We start from the raw sequence: 17,386 nt of genomic DNA on the forward strand, positions 1-17,386 counted from the left end.
GTTCGAGCTCGCGCTCTCCTCCATCTTGAGAGACTTAACTAAACGGAAGACGTAAACCTCTGCAGCATCACACGATCACGCCCACAATAATGACGGTGTACAATGTTGACTTATTTGCCTCGCCTCATTGAGTCTCCACCCCTGATGAAACATTCTTGTCTTTCGGCAATTTTGAAAAAGAGACACAAAATGTTAAACGAGCAATTAGGTTGTATTGTGGAGCCAACTGCATCCAGTCGACTGCCAATTAGGCCAAACAACATCTCAGAGAAAAGTGCTCTCTCTGCAGCGGAGACATCGCCGGTCCATCTTAAACGCCTTGTGACACAGGAAAAAGAGATGTGGAGAAACGGGGGAGTGGGAAACGCGCAATGAGCGACGGCAACAAGGACCGGGAAACAGAGAGGACGCATCACTGTGTCTGATCGCAGGGTCTGATCGCAGGGTCTGATCCATGGAGCAGATTTTTCCTCCTGCAAATGAATCAATGTCATTAATTAAATACTCATTAGGACTTTTCCTGTGGGAAATGGCTTATAGCTGAACAGTAAATTAGACAGAACGACAACAGATGCTAATTTTAGTCCGATTCAAAACAACCAGGAGACAAAAACAACATCATTTAAAGCTCATCGGAGACTGTGGTGCAGCCAAAGTCGACATTGCATCTTGATGTTCCTTGTGATTCAAAACTTCTTGTAAAATGACCCATTGAACTCACTGACGTTCTTATTCTTCATCAAAATGTCCATTTGAACACTGGAACAACAGCATATATCAATAGCTTTGTGTAATTATCATGCATGAGAATTTCTTTTTTATTTCTTTTTTTATTTGTTTCATTGTCATGAAATCATCTTGCTCCATCTGGGGGTTGTGATGGAAAAATTCATGCAGTTGAATCAGAGAGACGGAGGCCGTCGATGTCTTCTTAAGCAGAAGTATTTATTACAGGAGCTCAGTATATGTTTCTGGTTTGTTACACGCATCAACAAGTGGCCGACGCATTGGTGTACCAAAGAAAACCCTCCGAGCGATGTATGTAAACTCTCAGAATCACGTGTCCCCATCTCACAGACAGAATTGCTGTCTCCATAGAAACGTCCGTCATCCAGTCTCTGTCTCAGCAATCCGGGGCAAAGGGCACCCAACCGTGAGTCTAGACTAAACTTTGTGAGAGTCAGGACAGATTCTGGTGAAGATGCAACTTCTTGACAGCGGCTTCTTGTCGACGGAGCTTCTTATTATCGACAGGCGAGTTTCTCTGATGATCTGCTGCAAGTTAGTACGGTTTCTGTGCCAGAAGTTTCAAGTTCATACATCTTTTTTATTTGTCCCTCTTTGAGTTTCTCCACCCTTTTGAGTGGGGTGTGACTGAGGCTGCGTTTCACCAGTGGTTCAACGTGCCCTCGTTCACTTGCCCTCAGCACTTGCCCTCATAAGTGTCGTTCCAGCTGTCTGAAAAACTAAAGGGAACCGCGTGAGATCGACCCTGGGAGGGCTGAGGGAGCGAGTGAACAACGATGGTCACTTGAAAGGTGGACATCACCCACAATGCATTGCAGTTGTGGATTTGGTGCAAGCGAATACATCCAGGGGTGGGTGACAGTAATGTATGTAAAACGCGATTGCTCACCGCTAAAGAAGTACAGCAATAACAGTGATGATAATCGTGATACAGATCCCAAACAGAGGTTTTCTGAATCAAAGACGGATGCAGCTATTTACCAGGTGCCGACATCTTGCAATCGTCTTTGTCTCTTTGAAATGAGTCTAAAGGTGTTTCTGATTATTTATAAGAAGCAGTATACTGCTAAGCCTACAACTGGCGGTCGATCCATGATAGTTTGGGCTGAAGGTGGACAAGGGCAGGTGCATGCGTTCCATTTCAATCCCCCGCTCATCCCCCGCCCACTTTCCCCCTACTCTCCAAGTGGGCTCCGTGTGACGTATGGGCTGAGGTCGAAGTGTCAAATTGGCTTAGGAAGTTTCCTAAATCTTGACGTGTTATGATCAGCAGCCATGATAAGAGCTGTTCGTATGCTCTAAATGCATAGGTCTAGGAGCTTCAATGCTTCCTTTCCTATCTCCTTAGGGATCACCGGAGCTTCCTTTGTGAGAGTAAGGAGATAAAGACGCCCCACAATTCATTGCGGCAGCGATATTTAACGTGACGCGCCATGCACGGACGTAAACGATTCAATCAGATGTAGAAGTAGAAGAAGTAGAAGAGTATGAATATGACCCAGAAGAGACGCACGTCATCATGTCAGTTACTGTTACATATGAATCCTTCGCATCTGATGTAAATGATTGATTCACCACGGCAGACGCACATCAATAACATTTCGCCGACGCGTTATGACGCAGTATAATGAAAGTGGAGTCAGATTCTCTGAGCAGCGCTGTCGTCTTTTCCTAAGTCCTATCAGTCCTCCTTTACACCTTTCCTTGACCTCATGACGTTTTCCGCTGGGGGGGGGGGTGTATTATTTACATTGCGATCTTGAGTTCAGCTTGCATCACGTTTTCTGCCTCTGTCTGTCCTTTCGTGATGAAGGATGAAATTGCCTGTGCGCCCTTATGTGCCTCTCCTGCGCGATGGTGCCGCTGTGTTTTAATGTGCTGGGTAATGTCATTTTTCCCGCCGTGCTCTACATTAAAATAAGTGTGACGCACCTTACAAAAAGCGTGGAGGTTCCACACTGTTGAAATTTACAGCTATACTTTGATTTCTTTGCAGGAACACCGCCTTCACCTGCCATTATCGGCAGATCAACTGCGCAACTGGGTTATAGTTTGCCAGGTTGAGGTGACAAACGGGTTGAAAATTGTAGGTGTGTGGATTGTGTGAATAGGATGCGTTTCATACAAGATCTGGCAACTGGTCAACATTAGACAAACATATTGGTCCGATTATTTATAAAGGAGTTTGGGCCATGCAAATTACGGGAGTTTCCCGGGAGAAATAACAAACCGGGAGGGGTCCGGGAGATAGGGCTAAAAAACGTGAGAAACCCAGAAAAAACAGGAGTGTTGGCAGGTATGCTTTATTGCCAGCCTGAGTTCTTTGTTCTCCCCGAGCCGGCCTCTTCTAGGCCGCAGTCACCACACCATACGACCAGCCACTCGCATGTACCCTCACCCCTGCTCACCTGCCGACCTGACTCTGCACCGTTGGCACATAAACTCTTGTGAAAGTTTTATTAAAGACCTCCAAACTATTCTCCTTGTCGGTGGTCTGCTTAACTTAACTCTACTTAGCTTATCTAATTGTTAGTTCGGGATACTGTTCCTTTTGTCTGACTGGTCGCTGTGGCACCTTGCCCATTTTCATCTCATCGTATTCGACTACACACTAGTAGGAAGCCTAAAAATATTTTTTTCTGAATTCTTTCGGATTCTGAGATTTTCTTGATCAAGGTAACAGTTTTTATATTTTTTTTTGCGTAATTACCACCATTGGAAATTTTTAATGCAAATTCATGTTTTGTCTTTTCTCTCTTATTCTCCTTTTCCCTTTCCTCTGGTCCAGTCATGGGGAGGACAGAGGGAGGTTGCAGGTTTGTTGGACAGAGATAACAGGTCTTATCTTCTCCCTGCCAGACGTTGTGAGGCCTGATCCAATCGAGACCTGGTTAAAAGAATTCATTGACTTTTACACCCGAGCCTCAACAAGAAAGTAGGTTTTTTTTGGGGGGGGGGGCAAAGATGTTGATGAAGGGTTGGGAGGTTCTTTTTGTTCCATTCCCTGTCGTCATAAAAACACATTGCACCCATTCAAGTGGAAAAGGTATGGCGTTACCATGGAGTGAGGAACAATTTTAGATGGATTTCCAAAAAGAATGTAAGTTATTATCCTTAAATAACCGAGACCGCATGACAGAAGACTTGACGTGACACAACCGCCTGAACCAAACGCTCCAGAAAGTGTCTAAGTCTCCCATACTCGACAATCGTGAGCTTTTCTTCCTCATGCCTCGTGGGTGTTGTTTAGTTGCCGGTGTGGGGGTGTTGCCAGCCACCACACCGTGCGTGAAAACCTCTATGGACTAAATGTCACAGATGTGATTCATTCAGGAGGCGTCAGACTAGTCATTTTCCCACCGACCGAGATGCCAAAAAGGTTACTGTGACTTCCCCCTTCTTCGCCACCGCAGACTGCTGCCATTCTTTCCCATCCGATTGAGGTGCTGTCTATTAAGGTTAATGGTCATACTCTTCGTGATGTAAGTGTTTGCTCACCGCTGAGCCAAAACAGCTTCCTTGTACATTTTTTATAGCTCACTGCCATGTTTACAAAAAAATTACATTCCCAGCTGAAGTACATCCAATTATTAATCTTTTGTGAGTGAATTTGTTGGAAATTAACCGCTTTTTTTTTGCATAAATCAGTAATTGGGGCTTTTCATTTCCAGTGAATGTTAGTGAGGGCAATGGTCTTAACTGACCGTTCCCTGAGTCGCTGTGGATGTGACTGTCAAGGTGTCAGTTCTTGCACACATGGGAGTCGTGCTGCTGGTGCGCACTGGAACAATGCTGCCCCACTTTTTTTTTGTCCAATAAGGGGAGAAATATAATATTCCGATTTCGCATTAACTTATTGATATGTATATATATTTTTCATTTAAGCGATTAAAGATTCAATCATCGCTAAAGCACATGTCATGTAAGAAAGCAAATAAGATGGTCAAAATCATGTTGAAATTCCCTATTGGTTGATTCATTACATCATCTTAGGCACACAATAGAAAACATTCTTCCTTGAAAGTTGCCAGTTGCTGCTGAGCTTTTGATCAGCACAGTGAATTCAATTATTTTCCTCTTCTTACTTAAAGCTACAGTGTGTTATATTTAGAAGAACGTATTCACAGAAATTGAATATATCGTCCATAATTGTGTGTTCATATATATATATATATTCACCTTCAACAAAGAACAGATTCTTTTTGTCAACTGTGAATGAGTTAAATATAATATCATTACGGGGACCCGACCTCCGTGTAAATCGTCGTGTTGTGCTGCGTTCCGGTTCCACTGCAACTCAGAAGGTCGGAAAAAAATCACCACCCCGACTTCCCTGGTCCAAATTCCGAGCGGTTTCGAGGTGTAATGGATTGCAGCATTAAAAAAAACGCTTGCAGAAAACGGTCCAGAATAAGTCACATTCATGTTGAATTTTCAGCGCTGCAGGAAACCGGAAATGGAATTAGCAGTGCACCACCATAAAATGTCACCTGCTCAGTTGGTTGCGGTCTGCAACTTCACCACCCGATGCCGCCAGAAAAGTACAAAAATTACACACTGGGCCTTTAAGGTTGATGGAAAGATTAAAAAGGGTAAAACAGCCTTTCATTCACCATTGTTCATTCTTTCAACAGTTTCTTCATTGATGCATTTGCAAAGGAACATTAACTTGGGCTGCAACATGAGCTGTTTCCGTGACCTTTAAGACGAGCCTGACCTCTGCCTGCACTGCAACCTTTCCTCACAATGGATGTCTCCATTTGCGCCACACTGTGTTGTAAATTAAAACATTGAAAACCTGGTTCACTCACCTACTGTATATTGCCAATGCCATGCCAATTATAACTTACCTCATCGATGCAATCATCTAATACTACTTATGAGTAGTATTAGATGCATGTTATCTTCAACATGAGGAAATTATTCTTGAAGTCAGTGTTATGTTTGATTGTGTGGTTAGTTTCAGGCAAAAAGTCATCTTACTTTCCAATTGATGATCCATTTATTAGACTCTGAAACAAAACGGCTCTTGCATTGATGCGTAGGGCTTTAGTCCGATTGCTGTGTCACACGGTAACTTAACATTTCTCAATAAACATTACAAGATGATTATACAAGGGTGTTATGATGAGGACAAACCAGTGTGTTATGTAAACGTTGCTATATCACACTGGAAATATTTTTACATTTTTTATATTTGTTAGACAAAAGGAGCTTTTGATTTGAAGGTTTAAAGTTGAATGATTCAAAAGGGGAAGTTCAATTTGTATCATTTTGTTTTTCCGATTTTCTCACCTCCTATTTCCACACATTTGAAAAAGCATGCTTCTTTATTGTCTCCACATATCCACTTTGATTCTGATCAAGTCTTCTTATTGGTCAGTGGCATCAGAACAGGCATCACGGGAGAGGAAGCATTGGGCCTCATCCAATGGCGTTGAGTGAAAATGATCATGAAAACAGTGGCGATCACAGTTTTTGCTGCTCTTGTCACTGCGACTAGCTTTGTTGAGCAGAAGATGTCAAAGCTTAAGCCAATTTAGACGCTAAGCCCACCTCCACCACGATGGCTGATTTATCAGCCACTAAAAGTCACACTGCGATGGCCGCATCGGCTAGAACTCATGAGCAAAAGATTGTATAAATATATTTCTCCATCAGTGTCATGTGACGGCCCGTTGCATCCATCGACTTTAATGATGACAGAGGGCCGGGATGGGACTGTAAATTCAATGCAATGCCCATTAGTCATAGCAGGGAGTCGTCAGCTGCTCATTGGTGAGAGCGTCGATAATCTAGCAGTCAGTTGTTCAATGGAACTGTGATGGAGGAAACAAGATGACTATAATAGGAGGAGGAGGCTCAGACGGAGAAAGGAATTTAGCATTCCATGATATATGGCCACACGGACGCATCTGGGAATTCTACGTCAAGTGAACGGGTGTGCTCCCTCCCCAGCCAGGTGCTCCTTAACTGGACGGAGGCGGATCAGCGATGGAGCCGGGAGGCTTTATTAATAGGCTGAGGTGGAGGTTTGACTGGTAACAACCTGGGGGAGGCAAATCCAACAGATGTTACCAGGTGAATTTGGCGGCTGCTGGGGAAAAAAAGAGGAAAATATCAGTCGCTGCAATATCAAAGAATAATCAACAAAACATGAATATGAACATATATTCAAAAATCTGTCTGATGCAAGTAAACGTAGCGCTGTGCTATCTGCAGAAAAGGTGTGGAGGAAACAGCAACTGACAAACGAATGTCATCTTTGCAAATTCAAAAAAGGTAATTTGATGTAAAGCAAGTGTTGAAAATAGTTTGTTCACAAGTCAGGAGCTATACCACATGTAGGCCGAGGAGAGGAGCGAAAGATGAGACAAAGAGGACTTGGAGAGATGATTGAGGAAAGTCATCACCAAATGCCTCCAAAAGGGGTTAAAAAAAAAGGGGCCTACTGATAATAAAAGTATGTTGTACATTTTTTTAAAGCACCGTGGGCTTCAAGGAGACGGCGTTCTCTCATTAAAATGCAAATGTGTGCATTGAATCAGGCGACTGTTTTTCCAATAAGTGTAGTTCGTTAAGTATTTAATTTTTACTTTTTACACACACATACAGATAGAGAGAAGAGGCAAACAGAAACAGAAAGAATTCAGATACGTGTAGTGTTTTGCTTTGACTTTTCTATCTCGTAAATTGCCCCACAACCCAAGCAAGCCCCCCAGGTCGAGAACCACTGGTATGGAGGAGGCAATAGAAAAATCACATTCTGTGCAACCATGTGGAAGTCACATTAAAAGGTTGTTGTGAGGCTCAACCGTGTTTAGATGTGTCCATTTACAACTTACCCATATGCAAAAGCGTCAGAATGCAATTGTGTAATCTTCATGTCCTCGGTTACTTCATTGGTGTGCTCTGCAAATGTAAAAGTGGAGCCTGAATCCGCCTCTCATGTCACGTCCTAACCATAGCGGCACGAGTCAACACCTCAAGGCATTGTGGTGGGTTTCCAGTTATTCCTTTTTTTCAGGTTATGTTCACCAAACCTTGTGCTCCCTGTGCCACATAGTGCAACCACATAACGGTTTAATCCCAACTGGAGTGCCACGATGTCTTGATCCGACCCTGATGTTGCCAACAGGAGAGTCAGTGGCATCCTTCCAAGACTTGGAGGAGAGGAGGATAGTTGAGAGGAAACCTCGGATTTGCGGCACAGGAGGAGCCAGGAGCAGAACCGGAGGAGACTCCATAATATGGAGGAGGATGGAAGAGGTGAGTCTGTGACGGAAAGGGGCACTAATAGAGGTCAGAACCATTAGCCAAGAACTCTGGATGTGGGCAACAGGCCAAAGCATCAGGGAGTGAGAATTGCCCAAACCGACGGTTTGTAGGCACCTGAGGGTCAGCGCAAACCGTGATGAGAAAAGTGAGTCAAAGACAGCTGGATCGGCATGAGTGCAGAAATATTTAATTCCAGGCTTTTAAAACAGTTCATTGTCACACATCCCTGCACATACAAAAAAAATAAAATAAATAAATAACACTTTTGCATACATACATTCACTAGTCTATTTTCATTGCCCTGGGCTTTATCTGAAAGAGGACGTGATTGGTGTTCAGCAGAGCAGAGAACAGAAGCATGCTGTTATCTACCAGTGTTCCCCGGACGGTACGCCATGTCTCTCTCTAACACACACGCACACGCACACAAAACTCTCGGCTCACAGCTCGTACATGCATGCAGACGGAAACACACACAGAGCCTGAATTTGGAGATTAGCACTGAGCACTTCATGTAAGGTCCTCTTTAAAGGGTGAAGACAATCTTGAGAGGACTGAGTTGAATATCAATGTTCTGAAAAAAGTTCAATCATTCCAGTAAGAAATCCCAATTCAAATTTCCTACCTCAAAGCCTCACATTTCATGGAAATGCAGAGCTGACGCTGTGTCTTGGCTGGTAATATGGGAACAGTTGAAAATGGAAAATGAAAGATGATGATAAAGTGAGAAAGTAAGTTGTGGGAGCAGTTTATTTGAAAGTGGCTGTACATGCCGTTGAACCATTTGAATTAATGAACAACCCTGATCGCTTCTCGAACAAAGCTATTGTCTTAAGCAAAGTATGACAGACAAATGCATGATTCCACGTAGATATAACAGAAAGTCATAGTAGTTAAAGAGTCGCTCCCTGTGTAGATATGAAGGACTCATTCTAAACTGACGAAAACTGATTTTTAGTTTCAGGTGATAATGACTATGCTGATGGATCAACCTAAATCCTACACACTAGGCCTATAATACACGGCAGAAAGTAATGATCACACCCTCCTCCTGCAGGGTGTGATCATTACTTTCTGCCCTTTGAGTGGTGACCCACCGGGATAATCAGGCAGGTGAGTACGACGTCCCTTTTTTCTCTTCCCCTGAGCCGTAAGAAAGGTTATGTTTATGTATCTCCACAAACATCTGGCAATCCCCAGGAAATCGTCTCGTGACCCCAGTGGAGTCGGACCCCCAGTCTGAGAATCACTGCCCTGTGGTGCTTGACATCAACGCTGTGGCAAAGGTTAAAGTGAAACCACTGAAGGTCAGTAAGCCCATTGTTTTCAGCTCGTGATAAGTTTTTTTTTTTTTTTTTAAACAGTGACTCAGCTGTTTTACAAAAGCACTGGCACTGAGGGTTCAAAAGGAACCGTTCGGCATTACTTCCACTTCCCTAAATGATAGACCGCTGTGTACGATCAAACCCTGGGTTTAAAAATAACCCCGCCGGTGAGATGAACCGAGCAAACTCCCGCAGCTCCCTGTTGAACACTGCACACCCAGGAAGCGGCAGGCCGATGAGCTGATGCAGGAACAGTCGATGATGATGATGCTGCTGCTGCTGCTGCTGCTTTTCATCACTGCCTGTCTATTGGAGGCCATTTTAAATAACACAAGCATGCATACTAGGGGTGTAACGGTTCACATACCACACAGTGGTGTCACGGTTCAGTAGGTTTTCCATACAGCAAGAAAGTAGAAATGCCAGAGAAAGGTACAGGACTTTTAAATTTATTAAAACTAACATAATAATGTTTGATGTTTTTTGACTTTGAACAATGACCTGTTTTCTAGGGTCGTCTTAGCAGTATACAAAACAAAGCCACATCCTTTTTATAAATAAAGGTGTAGTATTGTAGTAGTTGAACAAATACAAACAAAAGAAAAGTACAAAAGGAACATCTTTTTATTTATGGAACTCACTGTGAGTTTTTACGAAAGTGAATGTCCACATTTTCTGTACACAGCACAGATCTGCTTGATCCTGACAGTGGAAAATGCCCTCCCACTGTGGACAGGCGTTCACAGACACGTAACAGCGTTACTGTGTAAGGGACTGTGTCGCTAAGGGATTTGCTTAGGCCTTTTTTCACAAACTAACAGCTGTGAAAGCTGTGAGAGGATGTCACAGACACATGAGAGGTGGTTTGATGTCAATAAATTCATAAATGAGTGAGCTATTGAAAATGCAAACCTTGAAATATGCATATTAGAGCAAAATACTCACTGATAAGGGTGCTAAGGGATTTGCTAAGGCCTTTTACACAAACTTACACCTGTGAAAGATGTGAGAGGATGTCACAGACACATGAGAGGTGGTTTAATTTCAATAAATTCATAAATGAGTGAGTGAGCTATTGAAAATGCAAACCATTCATTTATAAATCATTTTAATTGTTTGTTTGTTTTTTTGTTTTGTTTTTTGAACTCTCAGGTTTTAAATACTAAATGGCTGTCCTTCTGTGTAATGGCACAGACGTCGTTTGTGTCCACTTTATTTATTGGCCATTGCAATCATTAAAGTTCGTGGACATTATTTGCCTGGGAGCAAATTTAGAGTATAGAGCATGTATGTTAATGCAGAATTGTGTGCCGCTCCTGGTAAGACGACAGATGAGTGTAAGACATACCACGAGTGTCTCCCAGGCTGCACAGGGGAAAACCCTCGGGTCCGTTTCTTACCCACAGACCTGTCTGCTCTGTCGGTGGGCTCCAGTGCGGCTGCTGATTATATTGGCCTGTCTAAGTAATGAGCTCATGGCCATAAAGCTGCTAAAGTCATTAACCTAATAGAGCCCGCTGTAATGGACGGCCATATTTTGGCATGGACCTCCGCCACCGAGGCTATAAAGAGCAATCTCCACTGCCTCCTGACCCCCCCCCCCCACCACACACACACACACACACCCTACACTAACTGCAGCCCTAACCCCCGCAATGCCCTCCACAGAGGCAATAGGCAATAAAGACAATTATATTAAGCAACCATTTGAGATCCCATTAGGGTTTGGTTGGCTGGTGCTTTTTGGTTCAGGTTCGGCGGATGAGGGAGGTTTGATGCATTGCATTGCCCCTTGTCATAGATGGGATGACATCACGCCGCTCAGGTCACGACAACGTCCTCAGGTGGACTGCTCCCCGCTCAAGTTCACGTGTCAACCATCACTGAATGATGGGGTGCTCCAGTTTGAGTACGACAGCAAAAAGTGTCTCTCTCTGTGTCCATCAACTGTGCTGATCTGTTTTACGATGATTACAATGAGGATGTTTTCAAGTTTTGGCCTGAACTGGTCTGTCTGATAGACAACAGTAGTTTCCCCTCAAGTTCTGCAAGTCTGACACACGGCCTTGTTTTTAACCTGTTTTTAACCTTGACTGAGTGACTGTCGACGGCTAAAGAGTAAAAATCCGTTTTCAGTAGCAGACATCATTAGCAGAAAAAGCAATGTAACAGTGTGTGTGTGTGTGTGTGTGTAAGGTACACTGCTTGAGGGTAGCATCACTCAATTACACCTCCGTCCCACCTGGAATTCCTCAGGCCTGTTGGGAACTCGACCAAGCAGCGCGCCAATCACCAGCTGGCTCCAGTAACCTGTTGGCGACTGTTGACTGTCTGCCGCAGACAGACGGGGAAACAAGAAAAGCTCGGTTAATGTCCACAGCACCCGGAACGTTTAATACACCACATTATCACTATCTACACCCTGGGAAAAGGAATGTGTGGTGCCCCTCCTGAGCCTCAGTAACAACTCTCAGCCTTTGAGCTCTGATTACTGGAGAGTAATGGAAAAAACAAAAACTTTCTCTGATGTATAGAAAAAAAAGGACTTATACCCCATCCGCCTTTAATGAGAAGCAGGGGATCGAGACTCTGCATCTGTAAGGAGGACAACTGACAACTCTCAAACCCTCGAAAAACAACTGGAAACCGTGAATTGAAGCTGTGAACCAATCAGGCTGCTCAGACCAAACTGTTGAATCTATTGTCTAAACTGTAGAGCAGCTTAAATAATGTTGAAAAATCTTTTCAGGCAATCATCACATACACACACACACACACACACACACACACACACACACACACATACACCATCTCCTGCTGTGGTCTGATTAGGGTCCGGGAACAATTATTGTAATCGTGTCATCTTAACGAAGCGGCAGATAAGGAGTCAGACCTTCCCCCTCCACCCCTCTATCGTTATCGCTCACATCACCACACCCACACACCCACACACACACACACACACACACACACAGACACAGACACACGGTAAAGATGAGGATGTCCACCAACGCATTCCCGCTAAATTTGGATACCTAAACAAAATAAATTGTATTAAAAAACAATACAGTTTTGGGATTTAGTTTTGCATTGGAACGACCGCTTTTAAAATTATGAAGCGGCTGAATGTGACACATGCTGTAGTGTAGAGCTCGCTAAGGCTAAGAAAAGCGCTGTATAAATGCAGCAATTTACTGTATACTAGTCGGAAAATAGGCCAATTGCAGAAAGAAAGACAAGCTGGCGTGACGCGCTCGACACGAAGAGGGTTGACGTTAGGGGCTGAGTCTATCCTGTCTGGCTGAACTACATCTAGCTGTGTACAAGATGCCGTCGCCAAAAATACACACAAGGTCGGAATGCAGGATCACTTGTTGTGCATCATTTGATTACATTTACAGTGTTATGTTTATGTCTGATCAATAATACTTACCTATCTACCCCGTTACCTAATAATACTTACCGAAAAATACCTATGAATTTTTGGGGTATAGAAGGGTTGGGCTGCAACGTCGCACTTTAGTTTATTTTTGAATGTACGTGTTGACAGATGGGCACTTGTACATTACCTAATCAGTTTTCCCTAACCCTAACAGGGTAGTTCAGTGTGGGGGGGGGGGGGGTTTGGCAAACGAGCATCATGGCTCTTGTGATGTCAGTCGGTCGGATGAATCCCCCAGACATTGATGGTCCAAAGGCCTTTTTTCTCTTGCACCATCATGAGGTGGACATTTCTTGTTCTCTTAGTAAAACACTGCACTGTACCCAAATTAGATTCACGCTGTAATCAACCATAAAATGATGCTTTAACTGTCCCCCGTCTTCCCCTTTCCACTCACCCGACCCCTCACCTGACTTGTATGTGTACCGTGTCTGTGCGAGGGAGATAACAAGAGGCTAATTCCTCATTACCCAGAGTGGACTGTGTTGATTGAAATTGAATAAAATAAACGGCAGGAGCGCTCTTAATAGTCTTCAAAGCCCCTGCCCTTTGCATAGGAGAAACCCCATGGGTGTCTTAATCACCCTCAGCCCTCCAGGTCTCCGTCAGCTGTGGGGTGCAAATATTTACTTTAAATTAACCAGCTCGAAGGACAGTAAACAGACCTGTGGGGCATTTTTTTTTTTTTATCCAGTCACTTATGTGTCATGATGAAAGCTGTGACGTCTTTCTCTCTCTCCCCTGTCCCCTGCTCCCCATTTCTTCAGTTCAAGCCTGCTGTTTCCAGCAGAACATGTCATTCCAGTGGCCACGTGCAGAACGGGGAATGGGTATGGGCGCAGAGGACTGAAATTGGAGTGCGCTTGACTTAAAGGCTGGAGTATTAACTGAGAATTTTAAAATAATGCTTCAGACTAGCGGCTGGGATACTTTTAGTATTTAGTGTCCTTAAACATATACTGTGCACGTGCTTATCTATCGCTGACTTTTCTGTCAGGCACAGAGAATGGTGAAAGATCACAACGCATTGTCCGTGGGCCTTCGCTCAACAGCTTTGGCCTCAATAAGACAGGCTCACTGAAGTCCATTTGACTCTTCAGATAATGAAACATCTGACGGCGATGGGCGTTGCTATCACCTGTCCACGAGTCGCCTTCAGCAAGCCGATCGTCGCAGGGAAGGTGACACTCACTGGGTTTAGGGGGAGCTCTTGGTTTTCTGCCCCGTCTTTCTGTAGGATGCAGACAACACGCCCCGACTGGAAACCCTGCCCCTCTTTCTCCCCAGAGGGAATGCCGCCTCATTGTGCTGCAGCCTCACGGTGCCATCGCCACACTCCCAGCACTTGGGAGCTGGACACTCAATCTGGAGCCATTGCTCATGGGTCGCATTCGGCATTGATATTGGTATTGTTTGATTCCAGTGTTTGTCTGTCGATTACCAAGTATTATCAACAATTACTGGCACAAGTCTACGTGTTTTAAAGCTTTAAAGTACTATTATAACCAAACAACTTTACCATACTCTTTGGACAGAGTATACGTCAACATTTGACATAATAGTATCACAAAAAAAACCTTTAATTTCTAAATCTCAGTGTTTGGTACTTCACCAATACTCATAAAGAGGCACAGGTCATTCACATTCCCACCGTGAGTCATAAAAATAAGTAAAAAGTCGGACAACCCAGTCAGTCCTTCAGACGTAAGCAGTGACGCCTTCCTGGAAAAAGGGGCAGGGTACCATCTCTCTGCTCAACACTGACAACCAGAGTTCGGTGCACTTTGTCTTGTAGAACGTTCCCTTTGTCTCTGCGATTATCATCATCCCCGGTCTTTATAGATCGTGTTAGGAAAGTAACAAAGTTGCGTCAGGATTAGTAGAAATGAGAGCAAGGTGTGACCTCTGCTCACTTATTATTATTAGGGAAACCTCCACTAATATTAGGCAGAATTTCCTGAAAACCCTTCATTTGCATTCTTAGTCTGAATTATAATGTCAACAATTTTTTCCATAAAGAATTACAGTATGCGAAAGTTAAACGTGTGAGAAATTCTGTTATGCAGTAGGTGATTTCTTTTAACAGGCAGTCGATGTCGATGGTGAATCCACATTACACATCTGTGTTGCTACATGTTGCAGCAGAGTGTCCTCTAGTGGTGTCAAGTGATTATACATTACAAGCAACAGCATCTTGTTCAAGACCCCCCTCAAGACACCCACTACTCTCTGCTCCTCTAACCTCTGACCCCTCCACTGAGATTCGATTGCGAAAGGATACAGATTTTTTTTTTTTATGGACGGTTTGGTTGAAACTGATATTTACCTGAGTCTTACTTGTTTCCAAGCATCTAGGAATTGCAGCTTCCCGCTCCTCGAAGACCCTTTAACTGCAGCTAGCAATAGACATGGTGTCTAATGTGGTCACCCATTTGGCTTCCTGTAAAGAAAAAAAACGTGAAAGTTAAATGAGAAAACAACGCCCCACAATTCCTCGCTGCATACAAATAATTGTTGGATTACTCTGTTTTGTATATGATCACACTGTCAATTTATGAAGAGTTTTGGTTGATGCAAGAACATTGGTTCTATTTTTCTTCTCAAATGGATGATTGAAGAGACCAGGTCCACTTCGCAGTCTGTAGAGGCTGGCTAAACTTATTTGTTAGCTGTTACATACAGTATAATGTGGCTTTTATTCTGCTCATGCAGGGTTAAGAATCTGCCTCTAATAAGAATAAGCCAGTTAAGAAAGTGAATTGGATTTTAATACTGAGGTAATTTTAATACATTCTGGAATTTGATGTGTAATAGTGTCTGCATGCACGTGTGTATTTTGGAATCAAACTAATACAGTGGTCTTCAATTTTTATTATTTATGACATTGTTTTATGTTACAGTCCAGTGATTCTCAGGGGGCTTTTTCATTTGACAACCCAGGTCCTCACCACAGCACATTCCTTCATCATCCCTTTTCTCATTTTTTAACCTTAATAAAAAACAGTTCCATCTGGCTTCACATGCAGACACTTGCTCACACTCACAGTGGGAGCATGATATGACCTTCCATTGTTCGAACCTTATCACCTGATATTTGAATGTTTGTGCACTCATTCTTTGAGATTCTCGGACACAGCAAATAAAAATCACATGATAAATAATACCGGAATATCAGGCAAGAGAGTGTCTGATACCATATCATTCTATGATGCTTTGACAATATGTAATCACAAGCTATATTATGTATAATACACTGTGAGGACTAAGGACCCACACACAGTATATCATTGTAGAAAAATCCTGTGTTGAGTACTGCCTTGCCTGCAGTTCTACCAATGTCCAGCAGGTGCCAGAAATCCTCCAGTCTCGGACCAAAATCAAAACTGCAATAATCATTTCACTGATGGATATGGCTCTACTTCTTGTACATTCCCCCCTCAAAAAAAAAGATAAATAAATGGTGATCAGATAGAGAGCAAATATTAAGACTGCTTTTGTATTTTTGTGTAATTTCTTAATTACAGTCATTAGACATGACTGTAAATGTTATCTGCTGAAATTTCCAGATTAGCAAATACAAGAGAGGAGGACACTAGTGTCCATCATGAGTGTTCGTGTTGATTTTTTTAGTAAACAATGAAAAAGTCATCGTTCACTGATACTAAACAATAAATGAATGAATGAATCGGATTCAGTAGTCTATTTTTATTTAGTTTATTTTGAAAACTAGGGGTCGGAAGTGCGACGTGTACTGCGTTTGGTTTGACCTGTGGGTTTGACAGCGCCAGCCGGAAGTGTCGCGTGACTGCCTGGGGTCCTGAACACATCTGGGCAGCGTTTGTTGTTATTCGCCCTTTGTCCCTCGACTAGCGTGTACAATTAGAAATGGACTCAGGGCTGAAAGAGCCTGACCGGTACTTGACCACGCTAACCTGACCGTAACGGTCCTCACCCGGTTGGGCAGCAGGTGTTGTGGTTTCCGTACCTAACGAGAAGGGTCTGCCAATGGAGCTCCACTCTAGACCGGAAATACGTGACCTGACCTCCATCCATAAGGAAGTGGCTGCGTGATTTTCCTTTAAATTCTACAAAAGAACTCAAATGAGTGTTGTTAAATCCCTTTGCAGTATCTTAGACAAACAAATGTAATTGTGTAGATATAGATTTTTAGTTTTGTTTTGGTTTTAGTTTTTTTTAAACAAAAGTAAATGATAGCAATGTTGATCCACTCTCCACACCAGATGGTGGCGTCAATGCTCAAATTTGTTGTTTGCCAACCGCCCAAAGAAAATAACAAGCAAGTGAGCCGCAACTCACACATCAGTGAAGATGTCGGTAATTGGTTATATGCACAAAAACAAACAAACATGAAAAATGGGAAATTAAGAAAACATAAACACAGGGGATAACAAAAGTAACTTAACTGAGGCAAAGACACACTAGGAACTTAGAGATACACAAGGAATGGAAAATGAATAAAAGTCCACTAGAAACTCATGGGGCAGAGCCTTTATCTATATAAAGGTAATGTGAGATTTCAGCAGAGGTGAAAATTGGAATAAATGTTACTGTGTGGGAGTAAATGAAGATGAAA

General features: G+C 43.1%; 1 long non-coding RNA gene across 2 annotated transcripts; it reads right to left on the reverse strand.

Moving 5' to 3' along the window:
- Positions 1-7,655: 7,655 nt before the first annotated feature.
- On the reverse strand, positions 7,656-17,314 carry LOC118302581. Of its 2 annotated transcripts, none has more exons than XR_007030588.1 (3): positions 16,560-17,314; positions 15,119-15,232; positions 7,656-14,626 (listed from the first exon to the last, which is right to left on the reverse strand). It is a non-coding gene; the product is annotated as an uncharacterized LOC118302581 (long non-coding RNA). The 2 variants fall into 2 exon arrangements; XR_004790604.2 differs by having other exon boundaries at positions 7,668-11,681.
- Between the last annotated feature and the right edge of the window lie 72 nt (positions 17,315-17,386).

This window comes from Scophthalmus maximus, chromosome 4, assembly GCF_022379125.1.
Source record: "Scophthalmus maximus strain ysfricsl-2021 chromosome 4, ASM2237912v1, whole genome shotgun sequence".
Lineage (NCBI taxonomy): Eukaryota > Metazoa > Chordata > Actinopteri > Pleuronectiformes > Scophthalmidae > Scophthalmus > Scophthalmus maximus.